At 41.5% G+C, this 19,502-nt stretch overlaps 1 protein-coding gene across 3 annotated transcripts in view; it reads right to left on the minus strand.

Moving 5' to 3' along the window:
* VAV3 (vav guanine nucleotide exchange factor 3) overlaps positions 1-19,502 on the minus strand; it is a 427,744-nt gene that overhangs the window by 314,361 nt on the left and 93,881 nt on the right. The gene's annotated exons all lie outside the window — the stretch shown is intronic.

Here is a 19,502-nt window from a genome sequence, read left to right on the forward strand (position 1 = left end):
CATCAGACCCAGACTGCCATAAAAGTGCTGAGGAAACATCATCCAGCTTTAGAAGCTGCTTCTCAGTTACTCATTCAGCAGCACTGTTGGAGCGTCCAGCCTCTCTTCGGCACAGGCGACACAGCTGGGAACAAGGCAGACAAAATTTCTACTCTCATGAAACTTACATTCTTTTTTTTTTTTTGTAGAGACAGAGTCTCACTTTACCTCCCTCGGTAGAGTGCCATGACGTCACAGGACTCACAGCAACCTCCAGCTCTTGGGCTTCTGCGATTCTCCTGCCTCAGCCTCCCAAGTAGCTGGGACTACAGGCGCCCGCCACAACGCCCGGCTATATTTTTGTTGCAGTTTGGCTGGGGCTGGGTTTGAACCCACCACCCTCAGTATATGGGCTGGCGCCCTGCTCACTGAGCCACAGGCGCCACCCGAAACTTACATTCTTATTCAGGAAGACAAACAAGACCAAATGAACCAACGAACACAAAAAGGAAATACTTGTATTTTCATATGGTAGTAAATACAGTGGAGAAAATAAAGCCAGGAGGAGGACTCAGGCTTTATTTAGGGGGCCTGGTGGGGAGTGCTTAAGATGGTCTCCCTGAGAAGAGGACGGGGGGAACCAGGATCTGAGGTGCTAAGGCATGAGCCAAGCAGAACTGTAAGGCAGAGTAGCCCACACTAAAGAAGCCGCCTGCAGGAGGCCCACAGGAGCATCTGAGAGTATCTGAGAAAGAGGCCAAGACCACTGGAGCAGAGTGAGCGTCAGGGAGACAGGGGAAGAGCGAGAGAGGCAGTGGGGTCAGAGGGGGAAGAGCCGCTGGCAGGGAAGTCACGGGAGGCCTCACACCAGAGCATGGTGTAGAGGACTCCGAGAGCCAGACGAGCTCTGAGCAAGATGATTTGCAGCTGGGGAACGGACCCTTAGGCGATTCGTCTGCAGGTGCTCCTTACAGAGAAAGAGCCCAGCCCATGGCGATCCTTAGGCACACAGTCATTGTCTAACACTCCCCTCACCTGTCATGCACGTCTCACTAAAAGGCTACTGCGGAGGTTGCTCGGGGCTACCCTATATTCAAGGTTAGCCCGCCTCCTACAAGCTGGTCCTTCTAACCCGTGTCACGCCTGGTTCCTTCATGCGGCAACGGAGATGGGGGCCCTCTGGGTAGCAACAGCATGGACGTCCTCGGACAATTTAAATGGCTCTCTTAAATGGCAGCCGCTGTGTTGAGTATAGATTGAAGAGGGCTGGAGCAAGGGTGGAGGCAGGAAAACCAGACTATGGAAAAGCCAGGCCACTGTAGGTGAGAGACCACTATGGGAAGACCAGATTGTGGTCAAACCTTGGTCGTGCTAAATCTGAGATAGCTGGAAGTCATCCAGTGGGAAACAGGGCAGGCAGCTGAGGGTACGGTCTGGAGTCCAGAGAACAAGTGTGCTTCAGACATAAAGCGAGTCTTCAGAGTACAGAAAACATTTAACCGCAACACTGGCTGAGGTGACTTTGGGAGACAGCAGAGGAAAGGAGAGGACCTGGGGTCAGGAAACCGAAAAAGAACCAGAAAGGAGAAGGAGCTCACAGGAATCTGAGTAGGACAGACCAGAGAGGGAGGAGGAAAACCAAAGAGGGTGTTTTTCCCCAAGCCAAATAAATAAAGTGGCTCCAGATGAAAGGAGTGATGAACAAGGTCTGATGCTGCAGGTGGTCATATAAGATTCAGACCACGGGCTGTCCCTGGACTCTGGCAGTGTGACAGTCATGGAGACCTGGACAAAAGCAGATTTTGCGTGGAGGATTGGTGTGAAGGGCTGCTTGGAGCAGGTTCTCCAGACAAAAAGAGGAAGTGAAAACAATATAGACTCTTGAGTTTGGGTGCAAAGGAGAACAGAGAAATAGAGGCAAAGAAAGAGTTTTTAAGAAATAGTGGAAGATGTTATGTTACAACACGTTTCTATTTTAATGAACTTGGTAGATGGGGGGAATTTGGTCATCTAGGAGAGAAAGACAGTCTCCCGAATGAAACCCTTGAGTAGGCAAAGGGGAGAGAAATAAGGTGTTCACGTGCAGAAGCTGTCCCTGATGGAGAGAACCGTCAGCTCGTCCACACGAACAGAAGGAAGGCAGGGAAAGGACAGAGGGCAGGAAAGGACTCTGGGCAACTTTTAAGAAGTCAGAATTTGCTTACAGTATCCAAAAGACTCAGATCGTCCTAAACAAAAAACACACATACCAAGGGCACACATTTTTATACATACATGGAGGTCAAAACTTGAAATAAATGTGGCTTATTACATATCAGTTGTTTTAAAAAATAGGAAAAGAACTTACTAAACTCCAAAAGCAAGCAATATACCAGCTAATTACTGTATCTTTACTTTTTAAAAAAAAAGTACTCTCGATGTTTTATTTTGTTGTTTTTAATTCTGGTTTGTTTTTAATTTGCAGAAAGCACATTTTACCTCTTCTACATTTGAAATACTCAGATTTTTCATCAGCTTAACATAGACACATTTACCCTTTATGGGAATCATTCTTAGAGGTTTAAATATTTCAAGAGGGGATAAAACCACAAGGGAAGGATCATAAACCCTTTGAAACACAAAGACAATAGCCAACCAGCGAACGCTGTGGCTGCTCTCCCAGTAAAAAATTCATAAGAGACCTTTAAGACACAGACTCACTCTGCATGTAGCTCTTCCACATAGAATTGCTTATTTACAGATTAAAAGCCTTGCATTCTGCCAAGACAGATAATAATTACTCTCTTGGGGATTACACAACTGCTCTCTTGCAATATTTTTTACATAATTAAGTGCCCAACTCATAGCACACCACGAAACAAAGCGTAATTGCACATGCCACCCTCTGAAAGTATCTCACCAAACTCAAATTGTCCCCATGTGTAGGGAAACTGCAGAAGGCGTCCACTAAACAGCTTTGATTAAATCAGAAAAGTATTATCCCTGAAAGTTAAAACAGTATGAAATATAGACGTTACTGCATGCAGAGAAGTGATTTTAAAACAGGCTTTCTTCCCCTTTCTTCTGGAATCAATCTTTACCTTACCCGCCCCTTCACATCTATGAAATTCAACAAATATTTGCTGAATTTGAAAGTCTCTGGTCACGCTCTTGATTTATGTATTTCTTTAGTCAACAGTTTTCAAATTCCTGCAATGTTATAGAGCCCGGAAATGCTACAAATGAGTAAGACAAGCCTCTGGCTCAAGGTTTGCGAGTAAATTTCTCAGGAGGTTTTCTTGGTGCTCCAAAACATGGCTAATAACACTGGGCGTGCACGTTGCTCAACGCCCACAGGTGCTTTGTGCACGCACAGGAGCACTTCAGGGATGGAGAAAGGGGGCTGGGCCGGCCAGCCTACCTGCCATTCTAAAACTTTTGCTTTGTTTTCTTCCATATTGATTTTTTTTTTCTTTTTTCAGTTTTGTTTTGTTTTGTTTTTAATTTCGGAATTAAAAAGTTTAAAGAATAATGCAACACTCACCTATGCAACGATCATAGCACAGTGCCATACATGCTTTTGTGTACAAACCCTTTATTTATAAAATTTATTTTGATGAACTATTTGAAAGGAAGTCACACACACAGCCCTTCACGCCTAAAATACCGTAACTCAGCATCCATCTCCTAGGAACAGGACATTTTCCTACATAACAACAATATTGTTATTACGGCTAAGTAACAATTTCATATTATCTAATATCCATTCCATATTGAAATGCCCTCAATTGCCTACTTTCTATACTGTTTTCTCCTTAATCTAAGACCCCATCAATTTTTACCCATTGCATTTCATTGTTTCATCTTTGTAGCATCTTTTAATCTAAAAATCCCGCTGCCATATTTTTCTTTCTTAATAACATTCACCTTTTGAAGAGTACACTGGTGGTCCTATAAAATGACCCCCATGCTGCGTTTATCTAATTGTTGCCTCATGGTATCATCAAACTTCTTCTTCCATCATTTGTATTTCCTGTGAACTAAAAGTTAAGTCTAGATGCAAATTAAACAGTTTTGACAAAAGAACTTCATGCTGTGAACTTCATATTTCATCACATCAGAAAATACGAATGTTAGGTTGTTCCATTATTATTAATGATGCATGCTAAACCCCATCACTCAGTGAAGACCGTCACTGCCATACCTCTTTATTATAAAGATACATGTCTCCCTTCATATCAGGAAGTAACCCAGAAAGCAGTTTGGCACCACGTGGCTGTCCTACTACCCAGTAATTTTTCACAATGACTTTAGCATCTCTTAATCATCTTTGCTTCAATTGTTCCATTGGAGATTATAAAATAGTGATTTCACCATTTCTTCTGTACTTATTAGCAGGTATTGCTATGCACAAAAGAATCTTCCTTCCTCTACCCTCTGCCCCCCCCCTTTTCTGTGTCATTATCAATTGCTATCATTTTTTTTATGTTCATACTGTCCCAAATTTGACCCCTCGGGGTCCCTTCAAGCTGGTTTTTGTGACCTTTTGACACGATTTCATTAATCTTTTTCTTGATTTCTTACATCAAGTTGTCCAAAGCCCATTTCATGTTTTCCCTGGTCTAGTTCTGGAACCAGCTATTCCCCTTAGCAGGTCTTATTTTCATTTATACAGTAAGTAGCATTTAGAAACTGAAGTCTGAGCACCAAGCTGCTCCTAGATTACATAAGCCAATTACATTCAAAGAACCAGTACCTTCTGGGGACAGGTTTTATGAAGGTGACCCCATTGGCAATTGCAGCAACACCAAAATTAAATATGAGACCTAATCAAGATAAAAAGCTTCTATACAGCTAAGAACACACAAGTGAAGAAAACAGACAACTTTCAGAATGGGAGAAGATATTTGCATGTTATGAATCTAACAGAGGGCTAAAAAGCAGAAGCTATGGGGAATTCAAACTAATCAACAAGAGCAAACAACCCCATTTATCACTGGACAAGAGACAGAACAGAACCTTCTCCCAAGAAGACAGATCAGTGGCCAAAAAACAAAAACCATGAAAAAATCCTCATCATACCTAATTATCAGAAATGTAAATCAAAACCACCTTGAGATATTGCCTACCCTCAGTGAGAATAGCCCACATCACAAAGTCCCAAGCCACAGATGCTGGTGCGGGTGAGAAGAAAAGACAACACTTACACACTATTGTTGGAATTACAAAAAGTCGACCTTTCATTTGATCCCATAATCCCATGACTAGGTATCTAGTAGAATGAATGGAAAAAAAAAATCATTTTACCATAAGGACATTTGCACTAGAATGTTTATAGCAGCTCAATTCACAATCGCCAAGATGTGCCTATCAGCCCATGAATGGATTAATAAACCACGGTATGTGTATGTCATGGAATACTATTCAGCCATAAAGAAAGATGGAGGATTTACATCTTTTGTATTTACCTGGAAAGAGTTGGAGAACATCCTCCGAAGTAAATTATCATTAAGAATGGAAAAGCAAGAATCCAACCTACTCACTATTAATATGAAACTAGTGGATGAACAACTACACACCCACACAAGAGAAAAACATATTTCAATTCAAGGTCAGAGGGGTTGGTAAGCTTTCACCTGTTAGGTGTAATGTGGGGTTATTCAGCATACCTCCTGGGTGAAAAGCTCAACTATAACTTGGACTTTACCTAACAGATGCAAACAATGCAGACTAATCCTATGTGCCCTAATATTAATCTGAAATAAAAAAATAAGTAAACAAATTAAAGAAAAATTCCCTTAAAACTTACGGGAAAAAAAGACCCAGTACCTCTACCTTCTGCTTAAGCAATCTATTGCCTATAATAGAAAGAGCTAATATAAATAAATAAGATTGGCCTAACTGGTTTCTACTGCACCTCTTAGCATATTCTATAATTTTCTCTGCAGAATGACTAATAAATGAGCTCTTACCTCTCTGTGTTCAGAAAGAACTTTGAGATACTGAAGAGGATGGAGGAATGCATGATTTCGTGGCGAGAGATATAACTGGTGTTTTGACACAACCTAAGATTTTTTTCTTTTTATTCTAATCTATTCACTCTTTGAGATTAGAAACTGTGTGATAGTCCTTTGTAGCAGCTTAAAATATACTGCCTTCAGATGTGGTTGGAGGCACAAATCTGTCTCATTATTTCATAACCATACCTATTTTTGACAAATTTCCCAAATTTTCTAATGCATTGATATGAGTTACTTTTAGAATTTCAAATTTAAGAAATCAGAAATAAATAACTTTAAATTTTCTTTTTTTTTTTTTGTAGAGACAGAGTCTCACTTTATGGCCCTCAGTAGAGTGCCGTGGCCTCACACAGCTCACAGCAACCTCCAACTCCTGGGCTTAAGCGATTCTCTTGCCTCAGCCTCCCGAGTAGCTGGGACTACAGGCGCCCGCCACAACACCCGGCTATTTTTTGGTTGCAGTTTGGCCGGGGCTGGGTTTGAACCCGCCACCCTCAGTAAATGGGGATGGCGCCTTACCAACTGAGCCACAGGCGCCGCCCCATAAATAAGGCTCTTTTCTATTTCTGTTCCTTTCACCATATCTTCTTTCTCCCTCTACATCTTTCTTTTAAAATTAGGTGAGCTAAATTCCACATCTCCTACAATTGAAGAAGAAAAGAGGAGGAGGCAGAAAGAAGAAGAAGAAAGGAAAGACGAAAGAAGAAGGGAAGGAGGAGGAGAAGGAGGATTTTTATTTGTACAAGGACCACATCTGTCCTTTTCCCTTGTGAGTCACAGTCTCAGAAGAAGGGGTGTCACCATGATCATTCTAGGGAACAATCATATCCACAGGTGCCTCCTGAGTTACTACAGAAGAATGCTGCACTCAGCATCAGTTTGGGCTCGCACAGTATCTTCACATTATTTTCATCCTGATCCTAACATCACAAATGAATGAAGACCCTACAGGACCCTCGGGGAAAAAGACAAAAATGGGAAAGGGCTATTCTGCAGCGCTCCTCTTGTTCTCAGATCACTAAACCAAAACCCCCCTATTCTCTGTAAACTGGAGGCCAATATTTCTGTTTTAATTATTGTCCAGGCCACAATTCATTTTTAATGGGTGACTTTTTAAAAGTAATTAATATAATGAATAAAAATATAGTATTGTAACAACATTTAAAGCTCATTGTCTTTGGTTCACTTCATTCAGTGATAATGTACTTTTATGAGTGGTAAGTAACTTGACTGAAATGATTAAGCTCATAAATGTAGGACTAAGTTGTAAAACTGCCTGCATCCCCTTCCTTCGGAAGCACCTGGCTCACACCTGCTACAGTAATCATGGTGCTTGACTATGATGTGTGTTTACTCAACTACTGCCCTAGGAAATAGTAAACATTATTGAGAGTAGAGGGTACTTCTAGTTCTTTGTATCTGGAAAGCTTTTATAGCAGACACATTTTTTTAATAAATTGATGAATGAATGTTGACACGGTTTATCGCTACAGAAAATCAAATGCAACCAATCCTCAGAAGCCAGGGGACTCAGCGACATTTTACACTAAACTGTCATGGTATCCTCTCACTTAAATGTTAATGTAGCGATGTGTCTTTTTTATTTATTTAATTATCTTAAAAACCTGTTTTGCAAAGTTAGTAAAATGTTAATGTTTATAATAAAATCCACATAGATTCTAAATAATTGGGCAGTTATAGTCATAAGCCCCATCGTTAGTCTGGGGTGCCTGACGCTGATGACTGTTCAGTGGTAGGTTGCTAACTGGCCTTCAGGGGTGCCTGGGCAGCGGTCACCGTAACACACACACGTGCACACCCTCTGCTGCTTTTAGCAGTTCCTGTCCTCATGAGAGGAGCACTGTACCCCTGTCCACGGCAGACACTTAGACCTTCAGTTTCAAAGGTTTTCTATCAACCCCTGCCTGAGCCCCTGGACATAGAAAAGGAAAATAAACAGCGTCTTTACTCCTCCTTTCCTATGTTTAGTCTTCGTACTAAAATACTGAATACCTGAGAAATTCAGAGGTCAAAATTAGCCTCAAACACCTAGACTAAGTTCATTAACCTGCCAATGAACACAAGGCACACCACTGCCTTTCAGGAGAGAAAGTAGCACTCCACTGGACTGCTGTCAGGAAGGCTGCAAGCCCCAAGCAAGCCAAAGAGGGCCCCGTCTACATCCCAAAGCAGGTTTCCAAGGTTCCCCACTAGTGGTACAGAAAATAGGCCTTTCTTTCTGCATAGGCCATTAAGAGGCAACAGAATACAGCATCTACACGTCAGGACTTCCACACAGGCAGGGGCAGCAGCGGGTTGGCAACAGCGTTAGTAGTAAACACATCAGCAGAACAGAAGTAGTGGCTGTCGTCAGCGCAGCAGTAATGGTGGTGGCAGATACTACTGCAAACGTGGAAGGTAAAACACAGGATCCTACATACCTGTATCTAGATTAGAAACGGGCTGCCCTTCCAGGGCAGAAGCTCTCCAGGATAACACACCAGCCAAGAAAACAGTTTCCTTCGAAGCAGGGAACAAGAATCACCCGGCTTGTGCTCTCCCAGGGGGGAGCCGGGGCAGTTCCTCATTAAAGCACAACATTCAAGAGAAAGGAGAAGCCAGGGGGACACATAAATCTGCGTTGCTTTTAAAGATAAGCCTTACAAATCTATCAGTCCATAGAATGAGAACATAATTAGCGTGTTCAAGTTTGGTCTAAAAGGACAAAAGGTGTATGCAAAGTGAAACGAGGTGGTCTAACTGCCAGTAACCTCACCTCCCTCACCTACAAAGCACCACCTGTGCAAGGCAGCCCCCAAATTCCCCACACCACACTCATTCAGGCACAGCTGGGAATCCTCCCCCCCATCCTTTATCCCTCAGCTCACTACTGCCTGGACACTACTCCTCCCCTCTCACTCCACTGTCCAGCCAGGGCAGGAGTCAGGCAGCAGAAGGTTGAACAGGAAAGCAGAGAATGGAGGGCCAAGTACAGCCTACATCTCTTCTTCTTCATTTCGTCCGCCCTTGACTGTGTCAGGTAGGGACTGTTACAATTCCCACGTACAGATGAAGCTACTGGGCACAGGGATAAAATAGCTGGCCCTAAGTCCCACAGCCAGAAACTGGGGAGGCAAAGTTCTAACCCAGGCTGCTGGTTCCAAAACCCATGCCTTTATCAACTACGATATTCCACCTTTTATGTGTTACACTGCCCAAAATCAGGGAGCTGGGAGCCACAGGTCCTGTCACCAGGGGAATGACAGTCTTGTGAAGGAAACCAACAAATGAACAGGACATTTCAATCCCAGGGTGACTACATAGATTTAGTGAAAGCACAAAGGACGGACCTGTCCAATGAAGGGGGTAGTCTGAGATTCACTCTTCCAAGGAAATAGCTAAACTGGGTGTCCCAGGATGAACAGAAGATCCTAAGAAATGGTACAGTGAGAAGCAAAGGGACTCACATTGGCAACGGCCTAGACCTTTGGACAAAATGCAAGTGTTTACCTGGAACTCAGAATTAATTTCTCCACAAGGACAAGATAATGTCTCATGACAATGACTCTGCCTACAACAAACAGCAGTGATGGTAGACTTCTGCGTTCCTGGGATGGCACAAAGCACTTTTCACACAGTATCTTAGTCAACACACGTAACAACCCTATGAAGAAGACCCCATTGTTCCTTTGTATCCACACCTATGGTGCATCTTACATGGGTCATGTGAAACTTACTAAGTGTAGAATGTAAATGTCTTAACACAATAACCAAGAAAATGTGGCAAAGGCTATGTTAACCTGTTTGACGAAAATATTTCAAATGGTATATAAAACCAGCACACTGTACCCCATGACTGCATTAATGTACACAGCTATGATTGAATAAAAAAAGAAAGAAATTGAAACCAATAAATAACCCAAAGTCTTGTCAGCTGACAAGTAGCAGAGTCAAATCCAACCTGACTCCCAATGCTCTTCCCCCCAGGCTCCGAGCCCTCCCTGCGGGGCAGGGGAGGGGATCTCCCTGGACTGCCCTGCCCTAGACTGGACTGCAGGCACCGGCCACTGAAACAGACCTTGCCCACCCAAAGGTGCACCCGGCAGGCACCATTGCTCAGGAAAACATATTAGAGTCGATTTAAACTGTTGGGACAAGCTAATTTGAGGACTTCCCTTATTCTCCTTTACCTCAAAGTTTCAAGTAATCTAAAGAGGACAACGGGGCTAAGATGGTTTCTGTACAGTGGTTTTCAAAACAGCTTTTCTCTTCTTAGAAATCATGTTCACCTAGGTTTATATAAATTCGTACTTTTCTTCCTTCAGTTCCCCCAATGCTGGAAATTTCTGCTTCACTGTCTGCTCCCCACCCTTCACTCCCCTAGACACACCCTCCTGGGGGTCACACTTTTATATTCTCCCCAGCACTGCACATGTATTATAAACTAACATTTAAGAAACAAAGATGAAATTAAAACCCATACTAATGGAAAACCGTTAGAAAAGGGTTTTTCTTTTTTCATATAATACATACTCAAAAGCATCACATTAACAAATGTTCTCTCAATTATATTTTTTCTATTCAAAGACAAGGAAAGTACAATTTGTACTCCTTAAATATAAGTTATTAAGTTAGAAATAAATGGAATGTGTGTTAACATCTTTTCACTAGTCAAAGAAAACTCCTCTTCATGATTTGCCCTCAACCAGAAGCCTCAGGATCCACCCTTCACCCACGGAAGAGCTGTCCAGACCCAGCATCAGCAGAAATCACAGGGGACGGCAGTCTGCTACTTTAGTAAACTCCAGGAAGCCAGCTTTGATCTGAATGGCTTTACTCATGGACTGAATTCAGTATTTTATTTTAGGGACAGTGATCCACCAGTGCATGCTATTAGAAAACAGCATTATACTTCACAAATATTCTTTTAAATAAGTTTTTTGGGGGTTTGTCCAGGCGAAATGGCCGTGGCGTCAGCCCAGCTCACAGCAATTTCGAACTCCTAAGTTCAAGCCTATCTTCCTGCCCCAGCTTCCCAAGTAACTGGGACTACAAGCATCTGGCACACAACCAGCTAATTTTTTCTATTTTTAGCAGAGATGGGGTCTTGCCCTTGCTCAGGCTGGTCCTGAACTCCTGAGTTCAAGTGATCCTTCTGCCTTGGCCTCCCAGAGTGCTAGGATTACAGACATGAGCCACCGTGCCTGGCCTCTTTTAAATAAATTTACTCTCATTTTAAATCACTGCATCACAACTATATCAAGTATCACAAGAATTGTTCTCTGGGATAGAAATGTGTCTAATACAAAAAATCAACAACCACTTCGTTTTGGCTCTTCATGGATTTTCTAGGGAATCTAAATTCCAATATTTTGTCTTTCTAGCTCCATGATAAATGCCCCCCAAATACCCATACTGAATATTCAAGCTACATCTCTCATGTTGCCTTTCACACTCAGAAAATTTTTAAACACCTTTGGAAAACATAAGTCACAGTTTTGAGTCCCGAATCCTTGGGTGCTGTTCATGTACACCCAGGGTAAAGGAATACCACTGCAGCACCCGAACCCACACCACCACCTGCTGCTCAGACACTTCCTGCTCCCTGAAGCCTTATGACCCTCACTTGGTTTCATCTCCTGACCAGGACTAAGTACATTTTAAGTTTTCTGGTATACTTTTGATTTTTTTCAGTTTATTTTTTTCCTTTGTCATTTTTTTGTGACAATTAAGTAGGAAAGATGTATCTATTAAATTTGAAATAATAAAATACCAGACTGTCTAGACTCCAGCCAGTCTGCTATTCTGGTTCTGCCTCATAATTTCTGGGGGTTCATTTGTCAAATAGCCCTACCCTCAGACTTAAGAATGCTGTGTTAATTCCTGTACATAAAGTAAAATAATAGGATTAATGGCTGGTCTGTAATCTTGCAACATTATTACCCCTACTGGCACAATGAAATCCATCAGAGAACATTAGCCATGTACTGTGATATTTGCTTTATGGAAAGACGTAATCTGTGGTGCAACTAAAAATGAAGCCTAACATTTCCCCCAACTTCAAGAAAAAAGAGACATATATAACATTTCTCTAAAAATAATCAATGGAAAAAAAAGTTTAAAGTGCTGTTCAGATCAGCAGAGTATTTAGCTCTAGACTAAGCAAACTGCCCTCCCCTCTTCCTTCCCCCAGCCACAAAGGAGAACATAGCTTTCTCTCTTAGTGCCCTTCCACAGGCTGCTTCTCTGCACTTGACTCGCTTTGGAACAAAATTATTCTCATATGTATCAGTCACTGTTCTTCTGTGCTGAACTGCTTTCCATTTTCTGCCCACATTTCTAAATTCTCTAATTGACATTCTTTCTGCCCCCACATTACTCTGAACTTAGCATCATCCCCAAATTTTATAGAAATTGAAAGAATCGTGCATTTTATAGTCTAAGGCTTAGAGAAGTTCAGTGAGCTCCCTAAGTTCACCTTCCTGAACAGAGTGTGCTAGGTCATTCTAGAACTCTCTTCTCCCTGAGTAGATTTTTATAGGTTATTTCTTCCATAGTTATCCATTGCCACCCTAGTTCTTTAAGGCAGATGGAGTGTTTTTGTCTTTCATTTTGGTTTACCTAACACTGTTTGAAATGTTATGGGATTTTTAAACATCCATTTGCAAATGTAGTTCTCTCTGCCTAAAATGGTTTTATCATAGGAAAACCATTGTGGTTCTTATTTAAGCCCCGTGGTCCTACTGCAATTGTTGCTATGTCTCTTTCATTAAAAAAAAAAAAAAAAAAGAAGAAGAAGTCCTGGTGAGGACAATAAATTACATGTCATTCTTCCTTCTTTTTCTTCTCCCTGGAACATTTCTCCTTCACAACACTGTTCCATGTCTGTGTTAGCCTTGCTTGGCAACTCCAAGAAGTACTGGTCATTCTCTCTTCTCAGATGTTATATCATCTTACAGTCAGTCCCCAAGTTACATTCAACTTGCCACTTGTACTTATGAATGGGGGCGATGGTAAGTCCCCAAGTTACAAATATCCACCTGACATATGACCAGCACTTATGAATGGAGACTTATAGATAATAGGTAAATGTACCTGTTCCAACTTACATATAAATTAAACTAAGAACCAACCTACAGAACCTATTTCATTTCATAACCTGGACACTGCTTGTACTCATATACCTTATAAAATGTACCAAATTGTACAGAAACAGAATTGAATTTTTTGGTCATTGGTATATGCCCTAAACATAGCCCAACTTAGGACAAATGATGCAGACTCACACAGAAGATACACAGAGAAATAGAAACCAAAGACCTGAGTACAAACTGTGCCTCTGGTATCAAGAACTGTGTGTCACTAAGAAGGTAATTTAGTGTAGTCATTAAGAATGGGCTCACAGGTGGTGGAGACATCATGGCTGACTGAAGCCAGCTTTCCACAGAGGCTCCCGTCCAGAAGGAGAGTTAAAGGACAGAAATTTAGCAAGTAACCTGGTGGATTAGAGCTGCACCAAGAGAGAAGGCTGAAGAACACACATCAACCCTGCTGAGGTGAGCTGCAACCCCAAGGATACAAACAAAAGGTACAAAATCCATTACCAAGCGGACAGGAGACCCTTCCCCCATGAGAACAGCTCAGAGTGTCCCACAAACAAACGAGCAGATTTCAAAGGTCCTCCCACTACACACCACGGGAGAGACTCTCTAAAAACTGGACCTACCTCCCCAGCTAGGATGCCAGGCATTCTCCTGCCAGGCATAAAACTGTATAAAACTGTATGTATTTTCTGCAATTCTGAGCTCCTAGCATTCCCCTCCGTTCTCACACTGAGGTCTGGAGGCCTGTCCCCAAGGAGTCCAGATTCTTGGGTGATTTCTTGATGGGTGTGGACAGAGCCTGGACTGCAGCTGCTCTAGTGCTGATTCTGTGGCACGGGAGTAAGGAGAGGACAGTTGGCTGAGAGGGAACCACACCGGAGCAGCAGTGCCCCAAGTAGCAGAGCACCAGCCGTTTTTGGCAACAATAGGGCTCACCCCTGGATATTCGGAAGCCACACCCCCTGTGTCTCTGGGCAACCAAAGGAGGCCAGGTATATTCTCAGGTGGCAACCACTACAGGACAGATCTGGGACAGAAACGCAGGCCCCATGAGTAAAGGGTTTGCCTGACGCGGTACCGGGCTAGGTGAAGCATGGGGACTAGAAAACGCATGCACAGTGCCAGCTAATTCCCAGGGTGGGGCGAACACAGAGGACTGCTTTACTTAGCCTAAGACGCACCCGGCCCTCAGGGGATCATCAGCCTACAGACAAAGGAGTGCAGGAGGCTAGAACTGACAGCTAACCGAGCTGCGAATACAAACCTTTGCAGCAGCAAAGACAGCGCCTGAGGCACAGGTTCTGGGAACTCAAAACAGCTTCTCTTCCTCAGGGGAATTTAGCCAGGACAGAAACAAATTCCGCAAAGTTGTTCTGTTCAGTCAGTAACATCAATCAGGGGCACGGCTGGAACTGAGTGAACACCCCCAGCCTCCATCAAGCACCCAAGGTTGTCAGGCCTCACCTCCCCCTGCTGGATAGAGGCAGAGAGCAGCGGCCTAGCTGAGAAGATATAGATTTCCTTGTGATTCAGGCAGGTGCAAACCCCTTGAGTATCTGTTCACTAGAGGCAACTGGGTCACAGCCCTGCAGGGCTATCAGTGACTGGGAGTGACAGAGGTGCAAGGTGAGGAAGGAGGCATCAACCTTCCCAGACTAATCTATTTGCTGGGTGGGTCCTCCTGACTTCACGGAGCAGCTGAGCAAGTCATATCTGAGTTGTCAACAGACCCCTGCGATCTAGTTGCCAGAGACCTTTTAAACTCTCCCACCTGAGACAGGTGCTGACTGAGACAATTGATTTGGACCTTTAGAACTGAGCCAATCACCCAAGGACTATCCAAGTGGTGCACTGGGTGTGTGCTTGGAAGGAGGTTAGATTTTCCTTTTCCAATTGTTACCTGAGGGGGCGGGGTGACTTAATTGCTGCTATTTCTCCACAGCTGAGACTTCAACCCTGAGTAACTGTTTCACTTGGGTAGGACAGAGACCAGCCAAAAACAAAACAGAGCCAATTAGCCCCACCACACCAAACAGGTCCCAAGTTTCTCAGGCCATAGCACTGTACGGGTACTTGACAAAGCTCCAAGGGAAAAGTCAAACAGTGTAAAATAATCATGGGGTGGAATCAGCAGAAAAACTCTGGTAACATGAATAACCAGAATAGATCAACCCCCCCCCCCCGAAGGAAAGATATGGCAGATGTAACTGAAGATCCCAGTCATAAACAGATGGCCAAGATGTCAGAAATCGAATTCAGAATTTGGACTGCAAACAAAATTAATAGAATGGAGGAGAATTTGGAATTAGAAATTCGAGGAGCAATTCAAAAGTCAGAATTAGAAATTCGAGGAGAAATTCAAAAGTTGTCTCAAGTATTTAATGAATTTAAACACAAAACCACCAAAGATTTTGACGCACTGAAGCAAGAATTTGCAGCCCTCAAAGATCTGAAAAATGCAGTAGAATCCCTTAGTAACAGACTGGAGCAAACAGAAGAAAGGGTTTCTGACACTGAAGACAAAGCTTCTGAACGCTTCCAAACTCTCAAAGAAGAAGAGAAATGGAGAGCAAAAATGGATTATTCTCTCAGAGAGCTCTGGGATAATTCGAAGAAGGCTAATATCCGCCTCAGTGAAATCTCTGAAAGTGATAAAGAAGCATCGCAAGGCACAGAGGCCTTTCTCCATGCAATTATGAAAGAGAATTTTCCAAACATACCAAGAGATCCTGAAATTCAGATAGCAGACAGTTTCAGAATGCCAGCATGACTCAATCCAAATAAGACATCCCGCAGGCATATCATAATTAACTTCACTAAAGTTAATATGAAGGAGAAAATTCTGAAAGCAGACAGACATAAGAAATCCATTACCTACAAAGGGAAAAATGTTAAAATGACTGCAGATCTCTCTGCTGAAACTTTTCAAGCCAGAAGAGGGTGGTCATCGACTTTTAATCTCCTAAAACAAAACTACTTTCAACCCCAGATCCTGTATCCAGCTAAACTGAGTTTCATTTATAATGGAGAAATTAAATACATTAATGACATTGATATGTTGAAGAAACTTGCCATAACCAAACCAGCTCCTCAGGATATTCTCATACCTATCCTTCATAATGACCAGCCCAATCGTCTACAACAAAAGTAAACACACTCAGAAACTTTTGATCAAACTCCAACTTCCACGGTGGCGAAAGGATTAAAAATATCCTCTGTACTTTTGAAAAACACAATACCCAAAATTTACCAGACTTATCAATATTCTCCATTAATGTGAACAGCTTAAACTGTCCTCTAAAAAGGCACAGGTTAGCTGACTGGATACAAAAACTCAGGCCAGATATTTGCTGTATACAAGAGTCACATCTTACATTAAAAGATAAATACAGACTCAGGATGAAAGGATGGTCGTCCAATTTCAGGTGAATGGTAACCAGAAAAAAGCAGGTGTTGCAAGTCTATTTGCAGACACAATAGGCTTTAAACCAACAAAAGTAAGGAAGGATAAGAATGGTCACTTCATATTTGTTAACGGTAATACTCAATATGATGAAATTTCAATTATTAATATTTATGCACCCAACCAGAATGCACCTCAATTTATAAGAGAAACTCTAACAGACAGGAGCAACTTGATTTCCTCCAGCTCCATAATAGTCGGAGATTTCAACGCTCCTTTGGCAGTGTTGGACTGATCCTCTAATAAGAAGCTGAGCAAAGAAATTTTAGATTTAAACCTAACCATCCAACATTTGGATTTAGCAGACATCTACAGAACATTTCATCCCAACAAAACTGAATACATATACTTCTCATCAGCCCATGGAACATACTCAAAAATAGATCACATTTTAGGTCACAAGTCTAACCTCAGTAAATTTAAAAAAATAGAAATTATTCCTTGCATCTTCCAGACCACCATGGAATAAAAGTTGAACTCAGTAACAATAGGAATCTGCATACTCATACAAAAACATGGAAGTTAAATAACCTTATGCTGAATGATAGCTGGGTCACAAATGAGATTAAGAAGGAAATTGCCAAATTTTGGAACAAAATGACAATGAAGACATGAATTATCAGAACCTCTGGGATACTGCAAAGGCAGTCCTAAGAGGGAAATTTATAGCACTGCAAGCCTTACTCAAGAGAATGGAAAGAGAGGAAGTAAAGAACTTAATGGGACATCTCAAGCAACTAGAAAAGGAAGAACATTCCAACTTCAAACCTAGTAGAAGAAAAGAAATAACTAAAATTAGAGCAGAATTAAATGAAATTGAAAACAAAATTATTATACAACAGATCAATAAATCAAAAAGTTGGTTTTTTGAAAAGGTCAATACAATAGATAAACCTTTGGCTAACCTAACAAGAAAAAAAAAAGAGTAAAATCTCTAATCTCATCAATCAGAAATGACAAAAATGAAATAACAACAGACTCCTCAGAAAATCAAAAAATCCTTCATGAATATTACAAGAAACTTTATTCTCAGAAATATGAAAATCTGAAGAAAATTGACCAATACTTGGAAGCACATCACCTTCCAAGACTTAGCCAGAATCAAGTGGAAATGTTGAACAGGCCCATATCAAGTTTGGAAATAGCATCAACCATACAAAATCTCCCTAAAAAGAAAAGCCCGTGACCAGGTGGCTTCACGTCTGAATTCCACCAAACCTTTAAAGAGGAACTAGTACCTGTATTACTCAACCTGTTCCAAAATACAGAAAAAGAAGGAAGACTACCGAACATGTTCTATGAAGCAAACATCACCCTGATCCCCAAACCAGGAAAAGATCCAACAAGAAAATTATAGACCAATATCACTAATGAATATACATGCAAAAATATTCAACAAGATCCTAACAAACAGAATCCAGAAACACATCAAACAAATTATACATCATGACCACATCGTTTTTTTCCCAGGGTCTCAAGGTTGGTTCAATATATGTAAATCTATAAATATAATTCAGCACATAAACAAATTAAAAAACAAAGACCATATGATTCTCTCAATTGATGCAGAAAAAGCTTTTGATAATATCCAGCATCCCTTCATGATCAGAACACTTAAGAAAATTGGTATGGAAGGGACATTTCTTAAACTGATAGAGGCCATCTACAGCAAACCCACAGCCAATATCGTATTGAATGGAGTTAAATTGAAATCATTTCCACTCAGATCAGGAACCAGACAAAACTTCCCATTGTCTCCACTGCTCTTTAACATTGTAATGGAAGTTTTAGCCACCGCAATTAGGGAAGAAAAGGTGATGAAGGGTATCCATATAGGGTCAGAAGAGATCAAACTTTCGCTCTTCGCAGATGATATGATTGTATATCTGGAAAACACCAGGCATTCTACTACAAAACTCTTAGAAGTGATCAAGGAATACAGCAGTGTCTCAGGTTACAAAATCACATTCATGTATCGGTAGCCTTTATATATACCAACAATAGTCAAGCTGAAAAAACAGTTAAGGACTCTATTCCATACACAGTAGTGCCAAGGAGGATGAAATATTTGGGAGTTTATCTAACAAAGGACGTGAAAGATCTCTATAAAGAGAACTATGAAACTCTAAGAAAAGAAATAGCTGAAAATGTTAACAAATGGAAAAGCATACCATGCTCATGGCTGGGAAGAATCAACATTGTTTAAAACATCCATACTACCCAAAGCAACATAGAATTTTAATGCAATCCCTATTAAAGCTCCTCTGTCATACTTTAAAGATCTTGAAAAAATAATACTTCGTTTTATGTGGAATCAGAAAAATCCTTAAATAGTGATGACATTACTCGGAAATAAAAACAAAGCAGGAGGAATCACGCTACAGACTATACTATAAATCAATAGTGATCAAAACAGCATGGTACTGGCACAAAAACAGAGAGGTAGATGTCTCGAACAGAATAGAGAACCAAGAGATGAACCCAGCTGCTTACCGTTATTTGATCTTTGACAAGCCAATTAAAAACATTCAGTGGGGAAAAGATTCCCTATTTAACAAATGGTGATGGGTGAACTGGCTGGCAACCTGTAGAAGACTGAAACTGGACCCACACCTTTCACCATTAACTAAGATAGACTCTCACTGGATTAAAGATTTAAACTTAAGACATGAAACTATAAAAATACTAGAAGAAATCGCAGGGAAAACCCTTGAAGAAATCGGTCTGGGCGAGTATTTTATGAGGAGGACCCCCCGGGCAATTGAAGCAGCTTCAAAAATACACTACTGGGAACTGATCAAACTAAAAAGCTTCTGCACAGCCAAGAACACAGTAAGTAAAGCAAGCAAACAGGTTATGTCTCCGACAAAGGTTTAATAACCAGAATCCACAGAGAACTCAAACGTATAAGCAAGAAAAGAACAAGTGATCCCATCGCAGGCTGGGCAAGGGACTTGA

The sequence above is a fragment of the Nycticebus coucang genome, chromosome 5 (assembly GCF_027406575.1).
Source record: "Nycticebus coucang isolate mNycCou1 chromosome 5, mNycCou1.pri, whole genome shotgun sequence".
NCBI classification, from domain to species: Eukaryota; Metazoa; Chordata; class Mammalia; order Primates; family Lorisidae; genus Nycticebus; species Nycticebus coucang.